Source organism: Corythoichthys intestinalis, chromosome 8, assembly GCF_030265065.1.
Source record: "Corythoichthys intestinalis isolate RoL2023-P3 chromosome 8, ASM3026506v1, whole genome shotgun sequence".
In the NCBI taxonomy this organism is placed as follows: Eukaryota; Metazoa; Chordata; class Actinopteri; order Syngnathiformes; family Syngnathidae; genus Corythoichthys; species Corythoichthys intestinalis.
The window spans coordinates 45,891,954-45,918,794 of NC_080402.1; the positions used below are offsets into that span (position 1 = coordinate 45,891,954).

The following is a 26,841-nucleotide window of genomic DNA, read 5'->3' on the forward strand; positions in this document are numbered from 1 at the left end:
TTGATGTTTAGAGAGGAGGATGCCAGAAGATTGGGTGACACGGAAAATGATGACATGCTGTGGCAACCTGTAACAAGGCAAGCTGGAAGGAAAAGAAGAAAAACTGAGCATAGGTTTAGAAAACCACACCCTGCTCGAGTGCCAACTTCTAACCAACTACTTCTACGTCTTACCACAAAAAAAAAATGAATACTACGTTTTTTGGTTTGTTCCCCTTGTCTATGCAACTCAACGACCATGCCAACGATACTTTGTGAGTATAATATTTGGGAAAATCATCTCTTGATTACATTTTTGTCAGACTCACTCTTACCTATAATGCCAGCAACTGCTTGAGAAGAATCACCAGTACATCAACCTGGGGATGTCGTTGAACTTGGTTCCATTGTCACACTCCCCGTTGACAGTGGAGCCAACTGCAAGATCATTTCTTAAGCCTGAGTTATACTCCCGCGTTGCGGTGACGGCGTAGCGACTACGGCGTCATTCGACATTCGATAGTTCTGCGGTGAGGGAACGCGTTGCTCTGTAATTCACCGCCAAGCCACTAGAGGGATGTGGCGTTATGTTTGTACGGTTTTGGGGCATGATTGTTGACTACTTCCGCTAGTCGGAGAAAAAATAAACAATGCAAGATGGAACTCTTGAAAGTAAATATTCTGCTCATCAACACTGAATAAATATTGAACATACAAATGATGACGGGCAGGCGACGCAGAAGACGGTTTCGAGGCGGTCTGGCCGACTTTTGATGCCGCACAGAGAGTTTTAGACTCGGGTGGAGAGAGCTAGCTGTGGCGGCTAGCTTCAAACTGGCGTCGAGCACTGCGTTCAAGGTCTGCAAAGCCCTCCAGCCTGATTTGTTTGCCGTGTCCTACAACCAGCCAGTGGGAAGCCATAGCAGATTTCTGGCGTCTAGGGAACTTCCCAAACTGCGTTGGGAGGCTTGATTTTAAGGTTATCATAAAAAGCACCGAGGCACTCTCAATCAGTGATGATGTATTGTGTGTGTGAAGTGTCTGTTATTGAAAATTAAAGATCAAAACAACTCTTTTGACACCAAATCTGTGCTTTATTCTTCATATACTTGAAACATATGTACACAGTAAATGATGAAGTGCACCAACCAAAAATACGACATAAAGTGATAAAAAGTTGGCAGTTTTTGGCCGACTGTGTCACCGCTTCGTGTGGCCACTCGATTCAGACCACCCACGTCTCGGTGGTTCTTCCATTTATTTATTTTTTCGATCGCCGACCTTGCCATTTGGCAGTCACAATAATAATTTCTTGACGAGACTTGCTCTTCGATGATACTCCCGTCGGCTCGGTGCATTTTTGCGTGTAGAAAATAATGTTTGATTCTATTCTACAATGGCGGTGTTTTCGCCCGGAAACAACAGTCTGAGCGGACCAATCACAGTCCGTTTTCGCTACGTCAACGCGTCTACGCGACGCGAAGGTTAGAAAAATCGAGAGGTGCGCGTCAGGCTACGGCGTAGGGTCGTAACTCGATTCTTCCTTGACGGCGTAGGTCTGACGCGGAAGTATAACTCGGCCTTTAGGGTCACATAGTAGATACCACTTGGTGCTACCTTCGGAAGGTCGGCCAAGGCTCCACAACGCACCACATGCCTGTGAGTCAGTGTAGCCAACTCCCCAGTAAGGAGAGTAGCTATTGCCTGTCTAAAAGTCGCTAGATGACGTCATTACCTAATTTGCATAATTGGCAATTTGCATGTAATTATAATGGACGCTCTAGGAGAGAGGAATGAGCATAGGTGGGTAGAGTAGCCAAAACATTTTACTCATGTAAGAGTAGCGTTACTTCAAAATAATATTACTCAAATAAAAGTAAAAGTAGTCATCCCAACATTTAGTAAAAACGTATTTGGTGAAAAGAATACTCAGGTGATGAACACCAATGTAACTTCTTTTGATGTCTGCTTGTATATGATTTAAAAAAAAAAAAAAACAATTATTATTTTTTTTTTAAACATTTATGTGAACTGTTATTATTATATATTAAAGAAGAAGACTAACCTATTACATAACCACATTAACCCAATAAAATACAAAAAAAAAAAGTGGAGAAAACACATTTCCTATTATAAAAATTAAAAGGCTCATATCTCCGGTTTTCCTTGGTCTATCGGTGCCAAATAAAAACTGGGAAAGAGGTTAGAACCGGCGCTTTCAAGTCATGTTGACGGCAGCGCTCTACTCCAAATACTTAATTTTTTATGGTGCTTTAAAGATGCCACAAGAACAGGCTGGCATGATCATAGAACGGCAAGCTTGAGTCTGATTGGTATAATGTAGTCTTTTGTTTATTGTTGCAACATCTGATTGATGAAACTGGTAGTGCCACTGTTGGCGTCTCTGGGAGAAAAATGTAACGACTAGGGTGGCCCAAAGTAGCACAGTAAAAGGAGCATTTTTTCTTCCCAAATCTCCTCAAGTAAAGGTTAAAAGTATGGCTTAGTAAAATTACTATTACATTATTATTATGATGTCTCATTGGTGAAATTGGTAGTGGTACTCTTGGCATCGATGGAAAAAAAATAATAAATCTAATATGTAGAATAAAGGAACAAAGGAAAAGTAGGAGAGTAGGAGTAGTGTTTTTTTCTTCATAAATCTACGGAAGTAAAAAGTATGGGTAAGTAAAACTATTTTTAGAAGTATATTTTTCTCAAAAAGTTACTCAAGTAAATGTAACGGAGTAAAAGTAACGTGTTACAACCCACCTTTGGGAATAATGTTGTGAGAGAAGCAAAAAGTGAGTTAAAAAAAAACACCAGGAAAAAGTCGCTAGATTTGTCGCGAGTCGCTTTTGACAAAAAAAAAAAAGTCGGCAAAAGGCTTTGGAAAGTTGCCAGATTTGGCAAAATAGTTGGCAACACTGCTGAGGGGCATCCCAAGGTGCTGTGTCGCGGCTTGCCATTTGCTGCACTTCACATTGTTACACAAAGTCCAAAAGACATTCATCACAAAAACAGTCGAGGGAAAATATTGTCTGCAAACGGGTTGTAATTTGTAGGCAAAGCGTGATGGCCGAGTGAATGAGAAAGTTGCCCAAATAGTATGTCATGGTGTTTGTTCTTTATATAGTTGGAGGAACGGGCCAGAAAGACAGGTTTTTACTGTGTCCTGCTAACTGAGACGAAAAAAGAATTTATTTATGACGGGCTTTTGTAAAACAAGACATAGAAAAACATATCCATGGATTCATTTTTAGTAGATTGGACTATTGTTATGATATATTTACAAGTCTTAACAAAAAAATCAGTCGCTGCCTCAAGTTGTCTGGAACCAGTCTGTTGTGTTCCAAGAACACACAGCAGGCAGCAAGCACTTGACCAAGCAGGGTGAGGCAGCATTGTTATAATGTTCCAGTTACCTGAAGCTCTGAAGTGTGCTCAAACCGCTCATTTAAATCAGGGCTAAAAACGTTATTGTTTACCACAGCGTACTCATAACTGCCCATATAGTTCAAAATTTAAGTTATTTGACTTTTGCTTTTCAATATTTTTTCTGGGGTTATATTGCTATTTCCTGTTTCAATTGTTTTTTGTTTTTAACTGTCTTCATTATTTAATGTGACTATTATGTATATTTTATTGGTATTTTTGGATTTTCATGTAATGCAAATAACTTTGAATTACTTTATGTTGAATTGAATTAGCCTTGCCTTGCTAGATTTCAGGAATTCTGCACTAAAGTGTCCTCATCATGCATACAATATTTTCATCATGTATCTTCAAACATATTTTATATAAAGTGGTACCTTGACATACAAATTTAATTCATTCTGTATGTCGAAATGGTCATGTGTCGTGCGGGATTTCCCTATAAGAATACATTATAATTTGATTAATTCATTTCACTGCACAAAAACCTGTGCTAAATCCTTAATAAATACAATGGGTACAATTACAAATGGCAATTACACATAGCAAAACAAATAAATTATAAATAAATTAGAAATTTTAAAAAGCGTTTTTATAGTCACCTTAACTTATAGGGACTGGCAAACGGAGGTTGGAGGAGATGGCAGGTGTGTCGACGGAGAGGATACAGTGAGCCGTGTTATGTCTAATTTAACAAATGCATTGAAATAGACACATGTAAAAGAATGTACATTATGAATAAATAAGAAATAAAAAAATAAAAAAAGTGTTTTCATTGTCACCTTGATTTAGGTCAGAGGGAGGTCAGAGGAGACAGTGGGTGTGTAAGTAGAGGAGGAAATGGCGAGCGATGTTGTGAGCCGTATTGTCTAGTCAGTTCACTCACACGCACATATTTTTCTAAGACTTGTTTCCACATTTCAATGGTAAGCGTCACCTTCTTCCTTTTTTTTTTTTTTTTACCCCTACTACCACCTGCACTAACCTTCTTGGGACCCTTGATTCTTTCTTTTACAAGAAAATCCGAAGTGCTGCAGTCTTGCAGGAAAACAATGAAATTGTGACACTGTCGTAAATTGTCGTATTTCAAGCATGTTTTGATGTGTCTAGACAGATGACGAGTCAAATTGACGTCGTATGTCGAAATAATTATATGTAGATGCGTTCGTATGTCGAGGTAACAGTGTATTTAGAAACAAATCGTGAAAATGACTAACAGTTTTAAGCCCAAATACTAAATAAATGACATTGTTCTTTGGAACAAACGAACTAAAAATTATATATTTTCATGAATTTGTATCACGTGTGTATCTTTTATAGGGAAAAGCATATCACATTGCTTAAAATTCATGCGTCAAATTATGGCCACATAGGGTTAAAGAATGTCTAATGTGCCATTAAATTAATCAAATGTGTGAATTAATTAGTGAGTTCAACGTTACCTTGTTAACTTGTGCCGTTAGTAGCCCATTAACATCACTATTAACCAGAGGTGGGTAGAGTAGCCAAAAATTTTACTCAAGTAAGAGTAGCGTTACTTCAAAATAATATTACTCAAGTGTCCAGTATCCAGTGAAAAGAATACTCAAGTAATGAGTAGGGCTGTCCCAAAAGACTAATTTTCTCCCGATTAGTCAGCCGACTATTTTTACGATTAGTCGACTAATCTAATAATTAATTTTTTTTTTTTTTTTTTTTTTTTAAACAATTTAGCAATGAAATTTTTGTTGACGCTTATCAATTCACAAAAAACATATTGGAACACTCAAATTATTTATTAAAGTACAAATAAACACGTAAATAACAATAATAAATCACAAATAAACAATGAGTTCAAATGCTGATAGAATTAACTAGTGTAGCATCCCGATTGAAAAGATGGTCTCTTAAACTGATGGTTTACAACTTTTATTCCATCCTTGATATAAACACACTGTAAGAGCTACGGTGCACACAAATAAAGCAACACAATTAGAAATTAACAAAAACTTTTCACCTTTTTCCTTTGAAACCTTATTTATATATCAATGAATTGCCTATATGAATTGCCTTTACCTTATTACCTTATCATTGACAATCTCTCCCTTGAGTGCAATCACTGTATATACTGTATATATTTATGACCTTTTAACCTTATATAATTTTCTATACCATAAAATAAACCATAACATGAAATAAACCTTTCAATTAGCATTGAGAACAATACTAATAGCACTAATAGGCCCATTGTCAATGAAACATTATTATTTAGTAAGGCGACAGCACCCTCTGGTGTACAAAAAATGAAAGGAAAAAAAATTAAAAACTGCGTGAAGGCGCTTGAGGCGTTCATTCACGGCCGACGTGCAGCCAAGCTTGGCATTGAAGAGACAGGACAGAAGAGTGTACTCTCCTTTGTTTCTTTGAAATAAGGCAATGTTTTGGACAATCAGGTGCGCTTACAATCAGGTGCGCTTTTTTTGGCTTTGTGCCGCTTTCCCCGCTTGCAAACAGAGCATCCGACATTCTAACTTTCCACGCATATATTTTTTTAACCCTTCATTAACCGTCGACGGGATGTTGTGCTCGTCGACGGATTTACGTCATCGATGACGTCGACTATGTCGACTAGTCGGGACAGCTCTAGTAATGAGTAACATTGTGAGTAACTGCTTATTTTTGATAGATTTTTTTTTCTCTCAGCACAAACATTTCTATATAAACTATTGTTATAATCATACTGTATAATAACCCATTAAATAACCACATTAAGCCAAAGAAATACAGAAAACAAAAATCATTGAATTCTGGCGAGCGAGAAAAAAAAGACAGAAATGAAGCATTATTTGTCCAAAGAGCATGAATGCCCTCTAGTGAAGAAAATAGTTCCTAGTTTGAATAGTGAATAGTTCCTTCAAAGTTACTATTATGAAATTAAAAGGATCTCTAGCTTTCCGTGGTCAGTCAGTGCCAAATAAAAACAGGGAGAGAGGTTTAAATCAACGCTTTCCAGTCATGTTGACGGCAGCGCCCTATGTTAAAATGCTTCATTTTTTACAGTGCTTTAAAAACACCACTTAATTGAACAGGCTCATGTGCAGTGTTATGCACGTAACTTTAAAAAAGTAATTAGTTATAGTTACTCACTACTTCTTCCAAAATGTAACTGAGTTGGTAACTGAATTACTCTATAGTAAAAGTAACTAGTTACCAGGGAAAGTAACTATTTCCATTACTTTGAAAAGAACTTGTTGTATGTCAAAGACTGAAATTTTCTGAGCAGTATTCGAGTCAGTTGAATCGAGAAGAACAGACAGGTAGTTGTGTTATAGAACCTTGTAATATTTATTGCACCTCATCAGCAACAGATTTATCCTACACTTGAAGTGCAACAAAAATACTGTAAACAGATTTGAACAGCTTACCACAGATGTCGACAAAAGCTTTGAATGAATGAGCAGGGACAAACAGTCATAAGAAGTATGTGCGCTATTAGGCTCGAGCGTTTACGGGGATCGCGTGAGATTTGACGACAACGCAGCCATATTGGAAGCGGGTCTGGCTCGCTGACTTTAACTTGCCAGTTCGATAAAGAGACAAACTCGTTACTAAGGCGAAGAACAGATATGTGATCAAACTTAAGGATCTGAACAATGTTGACCCTTACGAGCAAGCCGAAGACAAATGGAGTAAAGATGTCGACAGGCTTCCACAATTACGCCAAATGGACATTCTTCTGTATTTATTGTTTGGTGTATGTTACCAAACTCATCAGCGATTCCGAAATTAACAAATCGCTACAAAGCTACGAACAGTTTTGCTGCGGATGGGTGCAGGACCTGCACATTTTGACCGTATCAAACGGCAACTCCATCATTCTTGCAAAGGTAGGCTATGTGTGTTTACTATTTTCATTGCCATGAACCTGAACACACCCCAAGTCTTGGATGACAAGTAAACAGAGCAGTGTAGACTCGCCACAGCTGGTAGTTTCTTCAATTTATTCAGAGTAAGTAATGCACCGCTTTTGACCGTCAGTAACGGTAACGGCGTTGTAACGGCAGAAAAAATAACGCCGTTATGTAACGGCATTATTTATAACGGCGTTTTTCCCAACACTGCTGATGTGATCATAGAACGGCAAGCTTGCATCAGATCGGTGTAATAGAGGGGCAGTTTACATGGCGACTCTCCGAGAAGACGAAAAATTTCATGTTTGCATTTGTATGGTTCCATTTCCATTCAAACAATATCGCAATTCCGCATGAAAACGATGCAGTGCAGATTTACAAGGTGACAGCGAATGATGCACTAATAGACCCTACTCACGTGACGTCACAGCCACGCCCCCGCGCCATGTTGTCCGGATACTAGTCATGTTAATGCATTAGCGCTTCGTAAATTCCTCCTATTATGGCGTGTTTTTCTGCTCGTTAACATTAATAATCAAAATGGTGAAGTCGTGTGTGGCGGTCGGTTGCAAAAACAGAGAAGATAGACGGAGAGACTTGAATTTTTACCGTATTCCGAGAGACCCGGAGAGGAGACCGAGATTGACTGCTGCAATTCGACGAGAAAACTGGGCTCCAAACGACTACCACAGATTACGTAGTAGTCATTTTATATCTGGTAAGATGCATTTAATATATATTTAGAGGGTTTTGGGCTGAGAACCACAATTAAGATCATTGCTAGGCTAATCGCCGACAACATACACTCAGACGTTGTGAATGAATTACCTGAAAATATATAATTATAAGGGGATAATCAGACAGTTGTCATACAATTAATTTACAATTTCACTATTGAGGTCAAAAGCCAAAAAATAAATTCAACTAGGGACAATCTGGAGTAGTGCTATCGCACTTCATATTTATTACGTATTATATATGTATACAGTGAGAGTGCTATCGCTAAACCATATAAACATTAAAAGCCCTAGCTCCATTGACAAATGATATGAAATACATTAGACTTGACAGTGGATGTTAGCAAGAACAAAAGATTTTGAATTGAAAATTTCGTAACTCACCTTCCGAGCACAAGATTCCTGCCGAATTTTCGTGTACGAGGACCTGTTTCACCCAACCAGCAACGTAGCATTTATAAGCCTCCAAGCTCTTAAAGTTTTTCAAACTTTCGTGAGAATAGGCTGATTTTGTGTGGACAAGATAGTTGTAAATATCAGGATATCAGATGTCAGGCGAAGCCAGCGGGTCGAAAAACATCGATTTAGGCATCAAATACGGATCTGACGAATGGATAAACTGAAGCTTTTCCACGTAACGCCTTTTATGCAACGGATCCAATGAGTTGACAGCGTCAGATAACACCGGGGCTTCCATGAATTGCTCTATAACTTGCTCGACTAATTGAAAACAATGAGAATAGGTCTGAAAAAGAGGTACAATATGGCGGCCGGAAACAGCGACACGCCCATTTTGTGACGTAGGTGAGTAGGGTCTATACCTCCTCAGCCCGGAAGACAACATGCCCGCCCTCTCCAAGTAATGGCATTTTCTTTTGTTCAAAAAGGCACCACAATGGAAACATTCAACATATTTAAGTTAAAAACATTATGAAAACTGTAAATTAAAGCCGACGTTCCGCCATCTGCTGTTTTTAATGTTTAATAGCAGCGCACGTGCGCGAGTGCTTACGTCATCGAAGCAAAGGCGGTTTCCGTGCGTTTGAATGCGCTGCGACCCCCGTAATCGAATTCTTCCAATTGGGAGGCAGGATTCAGAATTTTTTGTCTTTGTCTTTCGTCTTCGCCGACACCATATACACGCGAGGCAATTCCGCTACTCAGTCATTGCGTCTTCATGTCGCAAAGTCGCCATGTAAACTGCCCCAGAGTCATGTGATTATTATTGCGACATCTCATTGGTGAAATTGGTAGTGGTACTCTTGGCATCGATGGAAAAAAAAAAGTCTAATAAGTAGAATTAAGAGGAAAGATGTAACGACTCTTGTGTAGCCCAAAGTCGCGAAGTAGGAGTAGCGTTTTTTCATCACAAATCTACTGAAGTAAAAGTAAAAAGTATGGCTAAGTAAAACTACACTTAGAAATACCTTTTTCTCAAAAAGTTACACAAGTAAATGTCACGGAGTACATGTAACGCGTTACTACCCACCTCTGCTATTAACGTCTTTAAAAATATTATTATTTTTATTTTAAATCAAGTTCCTACATTTAAACTTTTCTCTGTTGCCATGCAGCATCAAGTGATAAACTGATTATTTTCCTTTCTTTTTAATCCAATATGCGCGCATACGTTCATGTGGAGCCTGTGTGGAAGGAGGAGGACGGAAAGAAGGTTCAATCTCTTCTCGCACAAGACTTGAGGAATTCCCAGAGTTTGAGAAAAGAAGGGGGGAGGAAGACTGACGGACGTAGGTATCTGCAGCGGACTCGAACCTGCAGCTCCTCAGATGACACCGTCGAGCGCAGGCGGCGAGAGAGAGGGGGCGAGGAGAAAGAGGAGGTGGAGGAGACACTCCCTGCACCCGTTCAGGTTTGCTTGTGGCCACGGTGACATCGCGTCGACTCTGCTAAAAAAGAGTGGTGCGCATCCCTCCACCAAGGCGCGCGGTGGGTCCACGAACGCCCGACGCGCGCACACCCGTTTCACAAAAAGTGTGTGACACGTGCAACAGGATTCCAACAAGCGGTTGTGTTGTGAGCTGCGGACATTCGTGCACGTGGAATACCTGACAGAAGAACCGTTTAGGATTTCCAACAGAACCGATCCAGACTTCCATAGTGGATTTTTATTTTTTCACCAGGATTTATTCTTTTTCCTGTTCTTGTATTTTGCTGCACGGTTGTGGAGGTTTCATGTGGAAGGAGAGGGTAAGCAACAGTTATGTCATATAAAACATTCCACAAATTTGCATAAGAACTTGGACTTGTTTTCTGTTTTTGGCAATTGAGCTAAATACGGATCAGTTTGGATGTGTGACTTTCAATTAAGCGACACCTTGCACGTTCAGTGGACATGATTGATTTGATTTTAATAGTGTTGCTGCAACAGGGGGCGCTCTTTCAGTTCAAACTGCGCCTACTCATGACCACTTCATTAGGAACACCAGCACACGCCAAAACTATTATGAAAAACATCAACCAGTTTGCTGTGAACGCACACGGGCGCTGTTCCCACTAATTAGGTTGATTTCCCCACCTTTTCTACCTTTATTTAATCTATTAATATTTAGTTCAAAAGATAAAGAAGGTATAGGTAATTTATTTATTTTTCTTCAGATGTTTTCACATACAAAAGTTCAAGGTCATAACATCAGAAAACGTATTATTATTAATATTATTGTTATTATTATTATTTTAATTTACAGTTTTCCTCTTTTCTCCAAACTTGGTATTCATTATGAACAGCTACTAAAACCGGCCTTTGATTTTAATGCATTTTTCGTACTTCAAGGGTCACCTACATATCACAATGTCACAAATCACATAGTGCTAAACCCTATTATGTTTCATGTCAATTTAAAGGTCTCGATGACGGGTTTCCAGATCAATGATTACTTTATTAACATGAGTGGTTTATTATGTAATGGCTGGAAACTGGTTTTGTATGAAACTGCCAAGCAATATTCCCTCAAGGTCACATGGTCAGAACCCATCAGGCTCTGACCCAAGTGGTGGTCTCGAGATGTGGGGAGATGATAACTAAGATTTTGTGAGTGTGACTAGGATACAGGAAAAATGATACCGTTTTTCTTGAATAAACAGTGGTAATGTAATGGGGAATATTCCTTGGTCAGATTGTGAAAAAAGATGACTTTTTGTCAAGCACAATAAGGATTTAATCTTGGGAAAAAAAACAAAAAAACTTTACATTTTCCCCATAGGACTATTTTCTTAGTAAATGGTCTCATATTTGGATTCTTGTAGATTGGCGGCACGGTGGCAGAGTGGTTAGCACGTCCACGTCAAAGTTCTGAGATCAAGGATTCAATCCCGGGCTTGTGTGGAGTTTGCATGTTCTCCCTGTGCCTGCGTGGGTTTTCTCCGGTTACTCCGGTTTCCTCCCCACATCTCAAAAACATGCATGGTAGGCTGATCGAACAATCTAAATTGTCCCTAGGTATGAGTATGTGTGTGAATGGTTATCCGTCTCTTTGTGCCCTGCAATTGGCTGGCAACCGATTCAGGGTGTACCCCGCTTACTGCCCATAGTTAGCTTGGATTGGCTCCAGCACCCCCGTGACCCTCGTGAGGATAAACGGCTTGGAAAATGAATGACTTAATGTAGATTTGATTTTTTTTTCAAGGCAAGTGTGACTATTAAAAAAAAGAAAATAAAAGGTCATTCTTCAAGTATGAGACTTTCGTGAAGATTTTATTTATTTTGTTTGAAAATTTATTTTGGGGAGAAAATATTTCCTTTAGTGAGAATTTTTTTTTTTTTTAGTTTTGAGAAACCCCCCCCCCCCCCCCCCCCCCGCCCCAAGACAATACAAATATTATCACCCCACCACCACACCAAAATGGCAACCACTTTATTCTTGTAATAATGGTCATAATTGTTAATTAACACACTTGTATCATATGTTATATATCATCTTAGTCGGAAAAACTATGCCAAAAAATGTATTTACTATATTCAAATATAAGGAGAACAATTTTGAAAAAGTGTCAATATACGTAGCTAGGTGGAACGATTCTCACATCATTTAACATTACATGAGAAGGTTTATCTCGTATAAATTTAATCCTGTAGATAGGCTAATAGAATAAAAGGCAATAAAGCTTTTAGTTGCATCAGTGTTCAAAAGTTACGCTCTACACACTTCACATTCCTTTAGAGACTACGGCTCAATGCACAATTGATTTTCAGAGCGGAGATGTCAGAGGGGTCAATGCTTACATTCAGTTTGCATTGATAATTTTAAGTACTGAAGGTAGATGCATCACATTGATTCTATACTCTGTAGTATGTGCAGTAAGTAAATGGTGATAATGCACTATTTATGTAAAAGTCTTCAAAAAAAAAAAAATTACAATGGTACCCCAATAGACAAAATTAATTTGTTCAGAAGTGGCCTGCGTATCAAGATTTTTTTCCAAACAGAGATTTTACAGTACCAGTATTCTATTGTCATCTTTTGTATGCTGAATAATTTTTTGCAACCTGAAGCACACAAAGCTTCGATAAACCTTTCATAAAATGAATATTTCATGTACAGAAGCTTTCATATCTAGAGGTACCAATGTAAAGAATAATATCATAAGCAGTCCACTCTCTGAGATTTATCTAAGAATTTCCAGAATGACTCCTAAACTAAGACTCTTAGTTTGGCTTTTTTGGAGGTTAAGTTAGAAACTCTCTGAGGGGATTCTCACAATCTTTAGGAATACAGGCTCTGAATTTTTTAGGCTGTAAGCATACATCCCCCCTCACGAATTGTTCAATGTTCTCTTTCTTGATGCGACCAGTTGAGCGACCCATCATCCTCCTGCTGCTCTCTGCAAGCACCTCACCTCGATCAATACAGTCTCATAATTCAGCCCCCTGACCCTGACGACTGGTCTTATTGCCCCCTGGGGAAGACACACACACACACATATGCCATCTATTTCTATAAATGTCAAAAAAAAAAAAAAAAACTACCGTATTGCCGCAAACGGCATCTAGGGACAGATTATTTACTAATTGAATATGGGGAGGCGTCAACTGGGGCCATTGGTGCAATGTACGAAGTAGAAGTACTTTGTTACTGTACTTAAGTACATTTATGTGTATCTGTACTTTACTTGAGTACAAATATGAAGTGGTACTTTTTACTTTTACTTCATTACATTTTACAGCAGCTATCTGTACCTTTTACTCCACCACTTTTCAAATTGTCGCCAGCGATACACAATATTTTAGTTTTTTTTTTGTGTTTTACTCATTGTGAATTGATAGTTTCCTTTTCATGCATCAGTCGCCATCGATAAGGCCCATGCAACTATACATACAGTGGGGAGAACAAGTATTTGATACACTGCCAATGGGTTTTCCCATTGACTGTGTATCAAATACTTGTTCTCCCCACTGTAACAAGCACTAGAGGCAGCAACACAAGCTCAAGCAAGATTAGGCAGGTGAACAAGATATTGACCATTAAAAACCACCACACTCTTATACAGTATGTGGCGATATGCACCTGATAGTTGCTTGCAATCCATCATTAAGCTATCTTTTGGAGTTTTTGAGCTAGTTAAGCGTCTGTTGAAAGTATGGTCAGTTTTTTTTGCTTTTTTCAATTCTGCACAGTTTTAAAGATAACTGAACAGTCAATGAATTTTCTGGTTCTTTCTTCGAATATTGACTCAGACCTTACTATTTATAAATATATACTTATTAAAAAATGTTTATGTTTATTGTGTATATGTATAATAACATTTTTGCATCGGGAGAAAACAATTCTTACTTATAAAGTAAATTTTAAAGTACTTTTGTACTTTTACTTACTGTATTTTTCGGACTATGAGTTGCACCTGAGTATAAGTCGCACCAGCCATAAAATGCCTAACGAAGAGGAAAAAAACATAGTTAGCACCGGAGTATAAGTAGAATTTCTGGGGGAAATTTACTTGATAAAATCCAAAACATAGAACAGATATGTCATCTTGAAAGGCAATTTAAAATAAAAATACAATCGAGAACAACATGCTGAATAAGTGTACAGGATGATAATGTTACATGATGCATGAACAACGAAATGCGAACGTGGCCGGTATATTAACATAACATAGCTATTAAGAGTTATTCAGATAACTGTAGCATAAAGAACATTCGAACAAGTTTACCAAGTCATTGGTGTCATCCCAAACACCAAAATGACATGTGAAATGATATAATGATGTGTTAATAGTTTCACATATAAGTCGCTCCAGAGTATAAGTCGCACACCCAGCTAAACTATGAAAAAAACTGTGACTTATAGTCCGAAAAATACGGTAAGTAAAATTTTGCACCTGCATCCACCACTGACTGGGGCTCAGCGGCGAGTAGATGCTACTTTGGTTAGCAACAGAGCTGAGCTTGCGATGCCTGTGTGTAAATAGTATTGGGTTATTTTTTTCTTGAAAAAAAAGTCTATTTGCAGGAGGAATTCAAGATATGGAAGGTGCATTTAGTGACTTTAATGACTGACAACAAAAAAAACAATAATCAATTTTTACAGGCACCAAAATGGCCAACAAAAACACTTATACTACACAATTCAGTTATTTATTTATTACACGTTTCCAGTAAAATGGAAAAAAAAAAGCACTCAAGAGTATTTTTAAGGCACATTTAATTTTTGGGCACCGAATTTAATTTTTCATTTTCAAATAATTTTCAGTTTCTGATACTGAAACAAATGGCATTTTGAATTAATTAATTAATTAGTGCGTTCATTCATTCATTGGTTCGTTCAACAGCGCAATGTAAACGCCCTCAAGTCAACCGGAACTTACATGTGTTGATTGGTGCTACTTTTTAGGTAAGTACCATAGTAAAAATGCGGGTTGAGTTCTTCAGTGGCATGAAAAACCTTGGGTACACCCATAGTGCCAATGCCTGTCTGCAACCATGTTTCAATTGGGCTCTGATTCGAGTACACAGTAGCATGCAAATGTTTGGGTACTTGGGTACACCCAAACTTTTTCATGCCTCCGTACGCTCACATGAACCATACAGCTGGCAGAAAATGACTCTTGGGCTACGTTTACACTGCAGGTAAATTCTGATTTTTTTGCCAATATGCAACACACATCTGACGTTTCCATACAGTTATGAATAGTCCAATTCTGAAGTTTTCAAATCCAAACAAGACCTTATAATATGTGAATGTATTTCAAATATGTATCCGATGCGTCTGCACTATGAAGGCACATTCGTCTGAATTGTAAACATCCGATCTATACAACATCAACAAGTAAAATAGGACAGACACAACAAGCAAAGGCGGACAAATCCAGAACAATAGCTCTTGTTTGTTGACATAATTTATGTTAAAAAATATTGACTTTTAGTTGCACAAAATCTTTAAAAGTTGCCCCAAAAGTCATATTTATTATAAGTCGAATCATATTTACTTCCATTAACCATGTACATACCCTGTGACACGTAATGAGGTTTCACACATGTCACAGCATGCATGCATGTGACGTCAAGGAAGCGTTCCCTTCCCACTGATGCCACGTGTGTTTGTGGAATAGGAATGACTACACATACATAATAGAATTAACAAAGAATCCAAATTGGGCATTACTCTATGCAGTGTGAGTTCAGCTTTTTAATCCCGCCCACAAAGTAAAGAATTTGACTGAAAAATCAAAGCCCCTAGAGTTAATGTCAGTATGTAAAGATTTTATTCATAACTGTCACTGAGGTATGTGGCAGCTCACAAGTTGGCTTGATGCTGGCACACCAAGCGGTTGAAACTCTCCTATCAGAAGCTACAGACTAGAGAGTGAAATCGGAGTGAATTTTGACTCCCACTCCTAGGGATTCTTCCCACTCCCTTCTAATGCTGAGCTACATTTGTAGAGACTCACCCTCCTATTCCCCTTTTTACTCCCATACGTATCCTGTTGTGTGTTCCTTTCATGATATACATTACTTTTGTTATATTTCATAAAGATCAATATGTTATACTTGAAAAACGTGTTCACTTGTTGTATTGCTATTGTACGGAAGAGGATAATAAGATAATTTTTCTATGAGACATTCTTTACATTTCTTTCTCTTTTTAAAGCCCTGTTTTGCGTACGAAATCACTCAATCCCATAAATCTGAGCATCTGATGAGCAAGCAAGGAGTCTTTTAATTGTTAACGCGTGTGGTGGCGGCTTCCGACGTCTTAGTGTGTGTTGTCACACAGCTTGAGCAAACAGCTAAATGGGAATCTGTGCTGATAAATGGTGGCAAAGGCGGCGAGCAGATGGAAGCCTTTGCAACAACCTACTTGCTGGCAAACTGATGACAATTGACTCACAGACAAATCGCTCGAAGCGTTGCGTAGTCATTCATTCTGTTTTGTTGTCCATTCATTCATTCATTCATTTATTCATTCATTCATTCATTCATTCATTCATTCATCTTTTGTCGCGTATCTTGACGATGGTTCTGAGGGTGCTGGAGCTAATCCCAGCTGACAATGTGAGGCGGAGTACACCCTTAACTGGTTGCCAGCCAATTGGACAACAAGACAAAGAACAATTCACTTCCAATTCATACCTAGGGATAATTTAGAACCTACCCTGCATGTTTTTGGGATGGGGAAGGAAGCTGGACTACCCGCAAAAAACCCAAACCGACACGGGGAGAGGATGCTGGAGTTGAACGTGAGCATCCAAGCATTGACAGCAGGTTTTTATTTCAAAGACTTTGATTTTCTTTTTTTTTTGGTTTAGTGCCAAAAAACTGGAGGAATGTTTCATCACTAAGAAATATTTTTAGTTAAAAAATAGGATAAAAAGGTGAGAGGTCTCTACATTACACTAGAGTCTTTCTGATCTGATGCACTGCTTCCACAAGCTATAAGTGTGAATTCTTGTATATAATTATATATATTTTGTCAAAAGAAATCATAAAGAAACTTGAGGGTGTGCATTGTAAGTAGATATGAGTAAATTGGCAATATATGTCCCTTTGAACCAATACCTACGTACTGTATATATTACTGGCATAGCCTAGGACAGATATTTCAGTTGGGTATGACCTCTGACAGGTGTCATGTGTGAACAAAAAATTGAGAGAAGAAAACTAGGCAGAAGCGGAAAAAGTAGAATAAGTGAGTGAAGCACATGGCAGGAGCAGAATAGACATAAATTAGATCTGTGGTACGTATTGCCAAGTGACAATACATTGAATTTGAAGTGCTGTTGTGAATGCATGGCAGAGCCATTGGAACTGAGAAAACAAAGCCCTGAGTTGCAAGCACAACAAAGTGGTGAAGTGTTGAACAGACCGTTTTTCTGCATCTTCACGCCGTTAAGGCAATGGACTGAGTGTTGCCTGCAAAATGAGAACAGCCAGTTCACCCCTAACTATGGTTTGAAGTTGAAGGCACTGACAAGAAAAGGTAACACAGACTTTGTGAAAAAGGGTACAAGGAGTCCCTGGTTTACGAACAAATTCCGTTCCTGCACTGGTGATGCAACTCGGATTTTCGTGTAAATCTGAATGAACCCTATAAATACCTCAAAAGACCCTCTTAAAAAAAATAAAAAATGAATAAAAAAGAAGGAAAACTATCCAAAAATGTTTTATACGTCACTGTACTGTCCTCGCCAAGACGTTGGAGCGAAGTCCTAGCTCGACAGTGTTCTAAGCTTCGAAATGACTATGTCCGACACCCGCGTGGTTTGCTGACTTTATTCAGCCACTCATTACATCAACAATTGCAGAATGAAACAGACAAAAAAAAAAGAAATTAAATTGAAATTACTGAAATTATCAGTCTTATTTTCAATAACAGTAATTCAAATTTGCATTTACAAGTAGATGCTAATACAGCAATAACAAACGATTAGCATGTATCAGTCCGTGTCCGCACATCACCAAAAACAATCACATAAACTTGCCCCAAGATTTTAATCACAATTGAAAATGCACAATGAACAGTACAAAAGGGGTTATATTCAGCCGTCGCCTATGGATGCTTCACAAGCAACAAATGTGCATGCAGGCTGTCACCCCTTCAACTCGGCTGCTCTTTATATGTGTGTCGAGTGGGCGGGCGCGTCTATAATTGCGTTAACTTCCTGTTCTATGCTTCCTGCGCCAAAATAAAAGCACGCATCACAAAACAAAAGTCAACATTTAAAAAAAAACACAAAAAAAAAACGACGAGATGCAGGCGTCGTACAGTCAAAATTGTGTAAGTTGGGCTGTCGTAACCTGTACTTTCGTTCCAAAATGATATGTAATGTCTCATGTCACAAATTCACATGTAGATATAATTCCTGCTGCTGCTGAAATTAACAAACAGTGCGCTTTTATTCCACTCAGGCAAATCATCAAGCTTTGCCTCCTAGCTCCAGCTACCCAAGAAATACTTCTGAGTCTTTATTTATTTTTCGGCCCACGTAGATGGACCAAATACGCCCAAAAGCCCTTTCAAATTTAAAATGGCTTGCCATCCTCTTTGATCACCGTGTCATAACAAACATAACCCAGGCTTCATGCAATTTGGATGCATCGGTGTAAGCTGGTAATATTTTGTAATGCTCCCATTGCATTTTGTAGTTTACTGCGAATAAAAACGAAATGGCTGACTTCCTGCGATTTTCACAGCATCTAATCTGCACTAATTTCTGTGCATCCATGCTGGATTTCATGCTAATCGCTCAAATAGTTTTGATGTTTCCCACATGCTGTTTAGGGTACTACACTTTTAGGAAGCCTGCTGAGGAATTAAATAAACCTCGAAAAATCCTTCTTTCTGTGAATGATCTCCCCCCTTTGATAGTACGAAACGATTATGTTGTACATTGTCAGATAACTTGTTGCATCACTTTTACGATGATGCTCAACTTGTAAGGATTGTGGTTTGGTGGAGTGGGCATAGTGGTTAAGCACTCAGCTAGCCCAAATTGTCTTTTACTATAATATTATCCTAAGAATGAGGGGAAGATCTTGTCTGGGGTTAATGACTGTGGGTCTGCATTGTGATGCTGAAAAATCATTATTGAAGTCGCACACAAACACACCTGTTTCCATTTTCACCGACCTCATTCCATTTCCCTTCCAATTTGCCATCTGATTGGCTCCCGCCTACCTCTGCCGCTTTCCTGATTCTGCACCGTAATTACTCCTCCATCTGCGACCACACTTTGATTTTTTTACCTTAACTGGTTTGTTTTAACTTTTATTTGTCTCATTTTATTTAAGCTAAAATTGATGCTATCTTAGCCTAAGGATTGCTAATTAGGCTATGCGGTGATCTTTGTGCCGACAAGAAACTGTTTTTTTAATCTGAATCTTTAAAATGTTAAAAACTTGAATTTGAAGTAGTTAACTTGAATAACTGAAATATAAAACAATCTGAATCACGTAACTTGAATTTTAGAATTTTTTTTATTGGAATCCTTGACTGAAAACTTATTATTTCATTCATTCATTCCTCTTCCGGGCCGATTATTCTCACAAGGGTTGCTGGTGTGCTGTAGCCTGTCCCAGCTAATTATGGACATTTGGCGGGGTACAGATCAGTGTTGCGAATCCTACTTTTAAAAAGTAATTAGTTACAGTTACAAATGACTTCTCCCAAAAAGTAATTGACTTAGTTACTCAGTTACCTCGTTGTAAGAGTAATTAGTTACTCAGCAAAGTAAGTGACGCTACTTTTCATCTTCTACGCGTTATTACATTATACATTCTACAACATCTTTCACATCAAAGATGTTTATATTAACTGATTGAATAATTAAAGACACTATGTACAAAACTTTAGAACATTTGGTATTTATTTGGATCAAATATGTTACTGTCTCTTAAGAAAACACAAAAGTTAACTGGCCAATAACTAGTGCAAATCTCAAACTGAATTTAGGCCTACTGCACAATAAGCAGAACACTATCCCTAAATATTCAGTAAAGTAACTATATTAAATATAATTCAAGTTTGACAACGCTACCTTTGAAATTCCCTGGCCCCTCACCATAATTGCTTTCTTGTTGTGTTTGCCAGAGCGTGCACTGGAGAAGGGCCATGATCCGCCCACCAAACCAATCATCATCGGGTTTGCAACTGCATCACCACCCCCGTCCCTACTCCCTGCCCCCGCTCTGCTCTCTTAAGGCAGGCAGTTGATGTATGACAAAATCAGACAACTCGCGCTATATTCCACCAAATTGTAGGAACGCAACCCTTCACATCCTCAGTAGTGGTAACAGTGTTGCAAAGACGGGAAAAGTAATCAATTAGATTACTCACTAGTGAAAACAAATAACGCCTTTATTAATAACACTAGTACAGTTTGAATCGGTTGACAGCCAATCGCAGGGCGCAAGGACATTATTAACTGTTCACACACACACTAAAACCTAGGGTGGAAACCGGAGCATCCGGAGAAAACCCACACAGGGTTGCAACATGCCAACTCCACACTGGAAGGCGGAGTCGGGGATTGTGCCCTTGATCTCAAAATTACTGTATGAGAGATATGCTAACCAGTCGTCCACCGTACTTCCCCGAAAACAGAATATGAGTGATTTAATTTGAAATTTGTAATTGACTTCACGGCAAATTCAACTCCCTCAAGTTTTCACGTTTAGGTACCACGATACAAATTTAGTCTGAAAAACACAAATTTAAGTTGCAAAACTCAGATTTATGACTTACAGCGGTGTGAAAAAGTATCTGAACCTTTTGGAATTTCTCACATTTCTGCATAAAATCACCATCAAATGTGAGCTGATCTTTGTCAAAATCATACAGATGAAAAAACAATGAACAGTAAACCATCACATTTAATTTTTTGTGTCCCCCCCTTTTGGCAGCAATAACTTCAACCAGATGCTTCCTGTAGCTGCAGATCAGTCTGGCACATCGATCAGGGCTAATCGTGGCCCATCCTTCTCTACAAAACTGCTGTAGTTCAGTCAGATTCTTAGGATGTCTGGCAGGAATCGCTGTCTTTGGGTCATGCCACAGCATCTCACTGGGGTTCAAGTCTGAAATTTCACTTGACCACTCCAGAACGTGTATTTTGTTCTTCTGAAACCATTCTGAAGTTGATTTACTTTTCTGTTATGGATCATTGTCTTGTTGCAGCATCCATCTTCTTTTTAGCTTAAGCTGTCTCCCAGATGCCCTCAGGTTTTCCTGCAAAACATCCTGCTGAACTTGTAAATTCAGTCTTCACTTAATAATTGCAAGTTATTCAGGCCCTGAGGCAGCAAAACAGCCCCAAATCATGATGCTCCCTCCACCATGCTTCACGGTGGGGTTGAGGTGTTAATGTTGGTGTGCTGTTCCATTTTTCCTCCACACAAGACGTAGTGTCATACTACCAAACAATTCAACTTTGGATTCATCAGTCCTCAAAATATTTTGCTGAAACATCTGTGGAGTGTCCAAGTTCCTTTTTGCAAATATTAAACGAGCAACAATTGTTTTTTTTTAGACTGCAATGGCTTCCTCCGTGGAGTCTTCCCATAAACACCATCCTTGGCAATAGTTATACATATAGCTGATGTGTGCACAGAGATATTGGACTGTGCCAGTGATTTCTGTAAGTCTTTGGCGGACACTCTATGGTACTTTTTTACCTCTCTGAGTATTCTGCGCTGAACGCTTGGCGTCATCTTTGGTGGACAGCCACTCCTTAGGAGAGAAGCAACAGTGCCAAACTCTCTCCATTTATAGACAACTTCTCTGATGAACATTGGATTGATGAACATGACCAGACTTTTAGAGATGGTTTTGTATTGTTTCCCAGCTTTATACAAATCAACAATCCTTGATCGCAGGTCTTCAGACAGCTCTTTTGACCGGGCCATGATGCCCATCAGACGATGCTTGTCATCAAGACATTTCTTATCTGGTATGTGTTTTATAGTTGGCAGGGCAGCTTTAAACCACTCATCAGTGATTGGGCACACACCTGACATACAATGTTTGGTAAAAATTGGTTTCAATTGCTCTTCAAGTTTCCTTAGGCACAGGGTTCACTTACCTTTTTTTAAAAAAAAATTTTATACCCCTTCTTTCATTGTTTGCATGCTATCCTCATATAAAACCTCTAAATGTCTGGGTGGTCTTAGTTAAAGCAGACACTGTATTTTCATCTGTGTGATTTTAACAAAGATCAGATCACATTTGACGGTGATTTTATGCAGAAATGCGAGAAATTCCAAAGGTTCAGATACTTTTTCATATCACTGTACATACAGGTACGTACTTGGGAAAAGCAATTTGATCTTGGCCAAATCAACACATTCGTTTTTGCTCACGTGACACATGCCCTTCGTGAGCATGTAACTTTCAAAGTAAATGAAACATGTTTTACACATAATTACACACTTTTGTACATCATATAAGGAAAAATGGCGATGAACTTGGAGAACGTGAGATTTGGATTTCATTGCATCTCTTGGCGCAGCTGGCGCAATGTTCTCTCAAGCTGCAGATTCGACAAGGACGTTGCAATTCAAAATGAGATAAACCCATAGTGATTTTAGTATTTAGTCAACAATTCACTTAGCATATAAAATAGACAAGTGATTACATTTGTCAAGCCGATTACAATGAAGTTATTGCACTGTGGTGTCGATTATACAGTTGTTTACAGTTATCAAGCTACTTGTTGATGACAAAAGGACAATGACTTAGAGTTGTGGAGCTGCATTGTGATGCCAAACATTTTTTTCTTATTTACCAATGCGCCTCGTGATGACAAACATGCATTTGTTAACAGTTATGGATACTTTATAATGACAACTATGCAGTTGGTAATATTTTTCTAACAGTATGGTCACGATGAAAATCTTGTGTGAAATTATCAAGCCACATCGTTATGACAAATATACAATTTTTTAAACTTGTGAAGCCTCCTTGTGACGACTAACTTAGGTTGGTATATAAAATATCAAGAAGCAGTTGCGACCAACGATAGTGTCAAGTACAATTGTTTACAGTTTGAGACATTATAATAAATATACAACTATATAGAGAATTAGCTGCGTCATGATCAAATGAGAAAGATTTTTCAATGTGCCTCATGCTGCTTCACTGTGAAATTAATATCTCCCAGCATGTAGCCTTCTGCACTAAATTCCAGTGGTGCTCAGGAATTTGATGGTTTGCACCTCCGTCATCCTCAGTTGTCTCGGGCGCAACTAGATTTTATTTGGTGCTCGGGCGACATGACTCAAAGACTAATGGGTCCAATATCCTCCGCTGTACATTCATCGCTTTACCCGCTGGCGGAAACTTAGTGGTGGTGCGTTTTAAGGACGTGTGATCACTGAATCATGACCGTTTGCCATTCGGAGAATCAGATCAGTCTGGGGGCATTCATGGAAATAATTTGATGGCAAAACTTTGATGAATTGCTCTCAAGTGCAATAAGGTGTGCGAGTTCATTGTTCTAATAGGATCCTGTTAGGCTTAAGTAAATTCAGCACAGCAGTGATGCTTGACCTGTGGTGTATGCACCCCTGGGGAAAATTATAGAAGCCAAACTTTGTAACTTCACTCGAGCTATAAAATATATGCCTGAGTTGTGGTTGTAGTTTAACTTTATTTTGTAAATTTTCAGGGTGAATTAGGGAAAAGAAGTATGTCTTGTTTTTTTTTGTTAGTACTGTACTGGGTCAATATATATCTGTCTAGTTCAAGCTTTCATGGATTATTTTGCTTTGTCGGGGCAAGAACATCATTGATATTTTCTTAACAAATAATTTGTAACATAATCCCTGAGCTAAAGATGAATAGCACTCGGAACATGATTGTTTTCAACACTTTCAGGAGCAACATTTGTTAACGAATCTTCTAGTTATGCTTTTGTTCTTTTTATGTTGTTTTACCAGGCCAAAGTACCAAGTGATTTTTTCACAAATTCAAGTCAGAATGAGAATCTTTTTGATTTTGAATTCCAAGAAACACAAGTCAATCAACAATGTTAGATATTTACAGCAAGATATTTTTGCTCAGCACCTTGTTATATCTTTAGCCAGATATAAACTGTACATACCCACTTGCCGACCTTGTGATGCTCTGATCTTCTTATTCTATGTTGAAGAAAAAAAGCTGGGTTTTTAGAAGAGGTAACTACTGTATCTATGTATGTATTTTCTGCTTCAGAAATGCAAATCATAAACTTTTTTTTTTTTCTTAATTTTAACAAAACATACGTTAATACGTAGTTCCTAGGTAGAAGGCATCATTTCTATGCTGTCATTTTTGGTCGTCATTATTGGCGCTCAAAGCGCAAATGTTGCTATCTGACAAGCAAAATAAAGGACAAGCAGTATGGCCCGGCCTTGCTGGGCATACAACCTGTGCTGTGTTGTTGAGGCTAAGGTTTGTTGAATCAATACTAGTATGTATGAAAGCTCGAAATCAGGGCTTTCCTATGATTTTGGGATGTCAATTCAGCGGTTCTACAGTTAACACCTTGGGCAGTTTTTACATTTTGCTCCCTTGAAAAAGTTTTTAAAAATGAGTACCATATTTTACGGACTATAAGTCGCACCTGAGTATAAGTCGTATCAGCCATAAAATGCCCAACGAAGAGGAAAAAAAAAAAACATATATAAGTCGCACCGGAGTATAAGTTGCATTTTTGGGGGAAATTTACTTGATAAAATCCAACACATAGAACAGATTTGTCATCTTGAAAGGCAATTTAATATAAAAATACAATAGAGGACAACATCCTGAATAAAGGTACAGTATGATGTTATATGATGCATGAACAATGAAATTCGAGAATACTGTCCTCACCAGGACGCTACGGCTCGGTCCTGGCTATACAGAGAGCTAAACTCACAAATGATGATGCTGGACATCCGTATAGTTTGCAGAATCAATTTCATCCTCGATACCAAACAGGTTCGCATCAACTTAAATAAATGATAATTAGCAGCTATTACAGCAATGACAAAAATGGTTAGCATGCGTTCGCTAGCATTAGCACATCGTTCAAACAACCATACAACTGGTTCTAAGTGTCCGATCGCGGGTGGAAAACACAACAACAACAGAAAAGATAATACACACAGGCGTTGCCTCTGTAGAGATATTTTACAAGCATAAACAATGAATGTAGGTTCGCTGCCGTGTTTCTCTCTCTCTCTCTCTTTCTCTCGCCCACTCGCTCAGAGACTCTGCGAAGCTGTCCGTCTTTCTCTGGCGCGTGAACGCTCTTCTTCGCGTGAACAAGGGTGAGTGCGCCCCCACGTGGGTGTGAAAGCGCCACAAACTAAAAGCATGCATTTCAATATAAAAAAAGTCAATAATACAATTGAACACACATTGCCAAAGGCAGAACTCGAACGTGGCCATAGCTATGAAGAGTTTTTCAGATAACTATAGCATAAAGAACATGCTAACAAGTTTACCAAACCATCAGTGTCACTCCAAAACACCAAAATAACATGTGAAATTATATCATAGTGTGTTAATAATTTCACACATAAGTCGCTCCTGAGTATAAGTCACACCCCCAGCCAAACTATGAAAAAAAACTGCGACTTATAGTCCAAAAAATACGGTATGTTGGACATCCGAGCATGTGAATTCTGCCTCGTTCCTGACAATTCATGCTGCATGGGTCCACTTGTGGGAACACCTGGCTTAACGGTAGAACCATTGTTACCCAGGCATATAAGGCTTGAACCAATTAATAGCGGCACATTTTAAAGGTGCCAATTTAAGTCCACAGCATACGACTTCCACTCCACTGCACTGTAACCTACTTTTCCTTCTCGTGCGTAGTGTGACCCAATCCAAAAACACCACTTTTGAAAGTAGTCCAATTAACGGTTTATCGATTGTCAATTTGTCACTCTGTTCAGGGGCGCGCCGGTGAAAAAAATTTTAGGTGTGCATGTGATTGGTCGACAGTTAGGGTCCACTAAAACCAAGTTTCTTGAGCGAAAATTAGGCGGTGCCATCTTTGACACTTTCTGCTTGGGACTTCCGGTTTAAACAGAAATTAGAAGTGCGGTTGAAGTAAGCAGTGTGTCGACAAAGTTAAAACTGCAAAATCAAACCAGTGCCACCCACGGAATCTTCAAAAAATGGAATTAGCACGGCGTAGATGAGTCTCCGGGGCTTTCTGTGCTTTACCTGAAGTCCTGGAAGCACCTATACAGGACTGTCTCAAAAAAATAGAATATTGTGTATTCTAATTTCCTGAGACAGTCCAGTATATGAGGAAGGGCAGATTACTGTGTGGTAAAATCAGAACCTGACAACCTCTTTACTTTTTAACTCGCTTTTTTGAGGTAAAACTTGTAAGTACCATGCTTCGGTGGAATGACCAACATGGCTAAGAGCTCAGGTAGCCCAACTTCGTTTTATAGTTAATAAGAATTATAAATTCCAACTATCCTGCTTCACTACACGTCCGTCTAATTGAGTTGTGATTGGCTCGTCAATAAGCCCTCGTCATCATCTCTGACAGCATACTTTTCTTATAGTCTCCATCTTTCTTTACCACACTGGCACGCTTCCCTCTCCATCTACTTCCATTTCCTTTCTAATTAATCCTCACATGCCTGGCTTCTCATTTCCAAGCCGCCGTGTAATACCACCATGATTGTTTATTGCCCCCACCAATGTGTGTGTTTGTGTGCATTTATATCCTGCATGTGTGTCTGTTTATACTTGTTATATGAGTCCTATTGTTCATATCTGCTGGTGTTTCCCATTGTTTATGTTTATGGAGGCGTGTGATTGCGCACTGTTAAAATATGAATGTGTGATACAGTCGGTG

General features: G+C 38.7%; 1 protein-coding gene across 2 annotated transcripts in view; it reads left to right on the forward strand.

Moving 5' to 3' along the window:
- LOC130920909 (E3 SUMO-protein ligase ZBED1-like) overlaps positions 1-26,841 on the forward strand; it is a 139,066-nt gene that overhangs the window by 71,617 nt on the left and 40,608 nt on the right. The window contains exon 1 of one of the 2 annotated variants that reach the window (XM_057844449.1): positions 9,774-10,248. The exons of the other annotated variant lie outside the window; for it this stretch is intronic. The gene's annotated coding sequence lies outside the window, so the exon portion shown is untranslated. Of the gene's footprint in view, positions 1-9,773; positions 10,249-26,841 lie in introns of those variants that run through there. 2 annotated transcript variants of the gene reach the window in all.